Raw genomic sequence first — 6,828 nt, 5'->3', positions numbered from 1 at the left:
CTTAAACTAGACCCATACCAGGCTTTTGTATTGACTAGCAGTACACAACACGCTATACTGGACAGCAAATGTTCCACAGAAACGGAAGTACCATCGAGTAGGCGCGAAGAAAGCGAAATACGACCTTTGACGTTCTCAGTACACACAAACGATTTGCCAAATAAGAACAGTACCACTATAAAATTGTTCGTTGCCGGTGTACTTGTAACCTCCCCCTCACTTATCGACCTTAATGACAGTGAAAAATTAAACCGCGTGTACCTAATGGAAATTTGTGAAAAGCAATCGTTACCGAAGTTAATCTGTCGGTAAAGAGGGAGGAAAGGGTTACATCTAAATGAAAGGAAAAATGCAAATGAAGCTGGTGGAAATTAATTTTGAAAAGGGGTAAAGTTAATGAAGAAAGTAAAGTGCGGCCGTTACGTTAACAATTGACTAGCGGTAATTAGATATTTGAGATTTGGGGGAAATTACGGTCGCCAGTCCTAAGGACAGTTACTATAGTAACTGAAAAAGAAAGGTAATTACACATATAATTAGCACTAGAAGCGTGGCAACTGAAGGTTGACACGTGTCGTGTGAAAACTGAAAGTTTGTCAGAAGTAATAACTTTCGCTGCACTCTGACTTAATTTAGCAAAAGAATTAATAAAACCGGAAAATCGAAAGTTAAGTTAGTTACTGAAATTAATAAGAAGCTTTCTTTCTTAAGCACATCGAAATTCAGTAAAATACGGTTAGTCTTGGGCTACCTCAACAATCATTTCAAAAGCTACTTGAATCTACGCAATTTAGAAATAAGAGATTTTGCTTTGAACTTGAATTAAATGATTCTGAACAATTAACAATAGTAAAATTTAGTACGTACCAAGCTGAGCTGCAGTCACAGGTAAGCTAAAATACGGTAACAAAACTCGCACTCTTAATTTGTGCTTGCGTAATCTAAATATTGTAGCCAGCTATGAATACTTAAACTGAACTTTGAAATTAAAGCAGTGAAATGGAATGATTGTACTTTAATGCTGGCATCTGAATTTCAACGACACTCGGGTTGATTTCGGAAAAGGAAGGGACCCTGCTTGGTAATGCAATTGGGACAATGAGCAACAAAAGTTCATGCCAAGTTGCTGTAATTTTGCGAGGCAAATGGAACAGTTTGAAAAGCTGAGGTCTGCCATACAGTACTGAAACTTTACGTGCTTTTAGTCTTCCTTGTTGGTTGATTGAAGGTTTGAAGCCGTCGATCGAAGATGTAGCGACAGTCACTCATTGTCGGCCGTCGCTGTTGCAGAAGCTGGATGTTGGCGCGCCTTCTTCTCGACACGGTCACCAGACGAAACGGGCTCTTGACGTGCGCCAGCTAATGCTTCCCGTCCGCGACACCATGTCAGAAACTATCATCGCAAGTCGAGCGCAATTACATGCTGCCAAACCCCGAAAGCGCGGCAACTCGCGGGAGCGTCACACAACACACCTGCTCCACTGCACCACCCCAGCCAGACTCCCTCATGCTCTGCCCGCGCTCCACGCGGCAGAGTTAACACTACCAAAGATCCTACACACTTTGATTCTTCACACGACCTGTCGAAGTAATCGTTCGATAGCAGTTTTCCCTAGGCAAGACCCAGCTTAAAAATACAAATAATATTTACGAAACAAACCAATTATACATCGACATAAATGCATAAATATATATATATACAAATAGTAAAACAATTACAATATGTAAAGACACAGAAATGTCATATATTCAGGTAACAAAAATTAAGGAAAACAAATTTATAGTACAATAGATGGTAATAGGAGGATATGCATTTCCGGCGTTACATACTGTGTACAACAAAGTACTCTCGTTCGGCGAACCTAAAGAGATACAACAAACATTGCCAGAATAGATGGCCACTCTCTTCAAATATGGAGAAATGTGAGGTTGTGCTTATAATAACAGCTCTGAATACGAGAGTAGATCTGAATATCTTGTACACGTCTCGTCACATCGCTTAAATTTTTAGCGGAGTACAAGAAGCAATATGAAACGTGACCATCGCTACAGTTGAGTATTACGGGAGGTGAATTGAAGTGCTTCGATTTGTTAGAAGAGTTTTGGATGAATGCAGTGCATCTCTAAATAAATCGCCTATAAGACGCTACTGGATTATGGTATATGGTCGTAGTATTATTATTGTTCATGTTAACTGAAAGAGGAGGGCGGAGAAAGGAAAGGAAAGGGATTATTGATATCAGCTGCATCAGAAATTTGTGCGGAATCAGCGGCGTGGACGGAAAATGTGTGACGGCCCGTGATTCGAACCCGTGATCTCCTGCTTCCTACGCAGCTGCGTTATCCACTGCGCCACCCGGACATGCGGTTTACTGCAGCAGCGCGGACTATCTCGTCACGCCTTTCTTTCGACCCACATTCCCACCGAGCGCCACCTGTCCAGAACCCCTGCCCATGTTCTCCACGCTCCGTACTTAGAGACTCCCATCAGGGGGTCCGACGTAATTCTGCATCCGCAGTGAATGTGCTGGATCCGTTGCCCATCGAGGCGAATCAATTACACGAATGCGTGGTGTCTGTTTCATGGAGGACACGGACAAGGACTGCAGATAAGAGGCGTTCGGTGGGAATGAAGGTCGGCCGAGAGGCGTGATGAGATAGTCCGAGTGCGGGTGACGTAGTGGTTAACGCAACTCTATAGAAAGCAGGCAGGAGATTTCGGGTTCGAATCACGGCCCGGCACACATTTTCAGTTCTCGCCACTGACGCCGCACAAGGTTCTGATGCAGCTGTTATCAACAATCCCTTTCCTTTCTTTTCTTCCCCATCCTCCTTGAATTAGCATAAATAATAATAATAATACTACCTTATACCATAATCCAGTAGCGTCTTAATGGACGGTCCGGTACACCGTTTTCACTCGTCGCTGCTCGTGCCGCACAAAGTCCTGATGCACCAGATCTTAATAATCTCTTTCCTTTCATTACTCCCCCCTTCCTCCTTCAATTAAAATAATACAGTGGTGTGCAAAATTAAAGCAACAAACCGCTATTCCCCCATTCTGTGTCTAATTCACGATATAATCATACAAACTGTCAACAGGTGTCAGTACGATCGTGCTCTGCACGGAAGATGACATTCCAGTCAAAGGGCAATCATGCCAACGATGACGCCAGGGCACCTATCAAACTCGATCGACCCAAGGACCAGTCTCAGGTAGCACCTGAAGAAGACAGCGAGGCACGCTGTTGAAATATCGTGCGAGAACGACACGAGCATCCGGCATGGATTCCCGAATGTCCAAGATGTTAATATGAAACGTGATCATCGCTACAGTTCAGTATTATGGAAGGTGAACTGAAGGCTTCGATTTGTTAGAAGAGTTTTGGATGAAAGCAGTGCATCTATAAAAGAAATCGCCTATAAGACGCTGCCGGATCATGGTATATGGTAGTGGTATTATTATTGTTTATGTTAATTGAAGGAGGAGGGGGAGAAAGGAAAGGAAAGGGATTATTGATATCAGCTGCATCAGAACCTTGTGCGGAATCAGCGGCGAGGACGGAAAATGTATGCTGAAGCGTGATTCGAACCCGTGATCACTGCGCCACCCCAACACACTTCTTACTGCAACACCGCGGACTATTTCGGCATGCCTCTCTGTCGACCCACATTCCCACCGAGCACCACCTGTCCAGAGCTCCTGTCCACGTTCTCCATGCTCGCTACTTAGAAATTCCCCACAGGAGGTTGGAGGTAAATGTGCGTCCGCAGTGAATGTGCTGGATCCGCTACCATCGAGGCGAATCAGCCATATGAATGGGTGGTGTCCGTTCCACGGAGGACATGGACAAGGACTGCAGATAAGTGGCGGTCGGTGGGAATGAAGGTCGGCAGAGAGGAGTGACGAGGTAGTGCGAGTGCGGGTGACAGTGGTTAACGCAACTGCATGGGAAGCAGGAGGTTCTGGGTTCGAGTCACGACGCGGCACACATTTTCAGTTCTCGCCACTGATGCCGCACAAAGCTCTGATGCAGCTGATATCAATAATCCCTTTTGTTGTGGCGTAGCAAGACAGCCACGCCACGGAAGTAGCCGAAAGGCACGCGTTTAGCAGGCAAGAGATAGGTCTGTAACAGGATACGTAATGAATGCTATAAAGAAAAGTACGTAGCTTCTGTAATACTTAACTTTAATCCATCCTTGGTACATCGCTATTGACAATATAAGTGAGACTCCATAGATACATGCAATGTTACTAATGGCGCCTTGCTAGGTCGTAGCCATTGACTTGGCTGAAGGCTATTCTAACTATCTGCTCGGCAAAGGAGCGAGGCTTCGTCAGTGTAGTCGCTAGATACGTCGTCCGTACAACTGGGGCGAGTGCTAGTCCGTATCTCGAGACCTGCCTTGTGGTGGCGCTCGGTCTGCGATCACACAGTGGCGACACGCGGGTCCGGCATGTACTAATGGACCGCGGCCGATTTAATGCTACCACCTAGCAAGTGTGGTGTCTGGCGGTGACACCACACCTTTCCTTTCTTTTCTCCCCCCTCCTTCTTCAATTAACAATAACAATAACAATAATAAGAGAAACAATAATAATAATATTACAACATACCGCAATCCAATAGCGTCTTACAGGCGATCCGGCACACCATTTTCACTCGTCCGGTGCCCGTGCCGCACAAAGTCCTGATGCAGCTGACCTTAATAATCGCTTTCCTTTCCTTACTCCCCCTTCCTCGTTTAATTAACATAATACGCTGGTGTCCGAAATTAAACCTACAAACCGCTATTTCCCCATTCTGTGTCTAATTCACGATATAATCATACAAACTGTCAACAGACGTCAGTACGATCGTGCTCTGCACGGAAGACGACATTCCAGTCAACGGGCAATCATGCCAACGATGGCGTCAGGGCACCTATCAAACAGGACAGAGTTTGCCGGGTCCGGGTAGTCCCACATACGCAGTTACTGTGTACAGCCACAGACGGTGCAGTATGGCACTAAGATGATGCCTACAGGGCCCTCTGCGATGGAAGGCCATAAGAAGAATGGGAACAGGAGAATCGAAAACTGATGTGGCCCAATGGCCTGATGTGATTCGTTCTGTTGCTTCTCGGATGTAGCGACATTTTATAGAGACCGAAGCTGTATCCAGAAGACCAGTGCAGGGGCGACGACGTGTAATATCAGAAAGAGAGGATCGTTCTTTGGCAGTAAGGACACGACGGTGCCGCCTTAGTACTGCAAGGCAACTCACATCTGACCGCAGTATCCACTGGACGTCTCACATCGAGGCAAATGGTGTACAGAAGGCTTCGGCAGAGTAGCCCTTACTGTCGGAGACCTGCAGAATGTGTTCCTCAGACGCGTCTTCACAGTAGGGAACGTCTAGAGAGGAGCCGTCAATATGCCACCTGGACGATGCAACACCGGGACAATGCTCTTTGCTTAAATGAGTCCAGATTTCGTTCTGAGAGCGGTTCTCGACGAATTCACATCTGAAGGAACACGATTTAGGGACACAACCACTGTGGAAAGAGACCGACATCGAGGAGTGTCCCCAAAAGAATGTGTAGGGATTACGTTGACAGCTCGAACACCACTCGTGAAATTGTACGGGTGAATGGGCAAGGTTTAAGTGCTGTCAGGTATCGTGACGAGATCTTCGAACCTCATGTGCGGTTGTCAAGAGATGCTGTGAGCCCAGACTTCGTAGTGATGGACGATAGTACTCGACCTCATAGGGGAAAGTGTGGTGTCACCGCCAGACACCACACTTGCTAGATGGTAGCCTTTAAATCGGCCGCGGTCCATTAGTATACGCCGGATCGGCGTGTCGCCACTGTCGGTGATTGCAGACCGAGCGCCACCACACGGCAGGTCTAGAGAGACGTCCTAGCACTCGCCCCAGTTGTACAGACGACTTTGCTAGCGATGCTACACTGACAAATGCGCTCTCATTTGCCGAGACGATAGTTAGCATAGCCTTCAGCTACGTCATTTGCTACGACCTAGCAAGGAGCCATTATCAGTTTATATTCATATTGTAATAATGTCTAAACAAGAGCGATGTTCTACCATTGTGGATTAAAGTTAAGTACTTCAAGAACTACGTTCTTTTCTTTATAGGATAATTACTTTACCTTGTTCCAGACCTCACGCCAATCTGCGTGAGATTAAAAGCGTGCATTTCGGCCTCCTCTAGCAACACGGTGTTGGCTCTTCTGCCAACACATCAGAAAGTGTGGTTGATGTTTTCTTAAAAACGGAAGACGCTGCACGCCTGGCGTGGCCTGCTCGCTCTCCCATAGAACACGTCTGGGATGTCTGGGATGCACTAGGGAGACGGCTTCCATCACGTCACCATGCACCAACCATTCTCTAAGACTTCCGAGCAGTTCTGCTGGAAGAATGGGTGTTATTGCCTCAACCTGAGATGGATGACATCATGCACAGTATGCCTCGTCGTTGTCAAGTCTGTTTTGCTGCCAGAGATAGTCACAACCCATACAGAGTATATTAGCTAGCTGTCAGAATTTCTGCACAAATCCGTTAAGTGGCCGAGCGGTTCTAGGCGCTACAGTCTGGAACCGCGCCACCGCTACGGTCGCAGGTTCTAATCCTGCCTCGGGCATGGATGTGTGTGATGTCCTTAGGTTAGTTAGGTTTAAGTAGTTCTAAGTTCTAGGGGACTGACGATCACAGCAGTTAAGTCCCATAGTGCTCAGAGCCATTTGAACCATTTTTTTTAAATCCGTTAAGTTGGAGAAAACCGAAGAACGTTTTTGTCTACCATTATGCATGTTTCTGTTGCT

The sequence above is a fragment of the Schistocerca piceifrons genome, chromosome 6, assembly GCF_021461385.2.
Source record: "Schistocerca piceifrons isolate TAMUIC-IGC-003096 chromosome 6, iqSchPice1.1, whole genome shotgun sequence".
NCBI lineage: Eukaryota > Metazoa > Arthropoda > Insecta > Orthoptera > Acrididae > Schistocerca > Schistocerca piceifrons.
The sequence above is the reverse complement of the archived record's forward strand: the minus strand, read 5'-3'. Positions refer to the sequence as shown.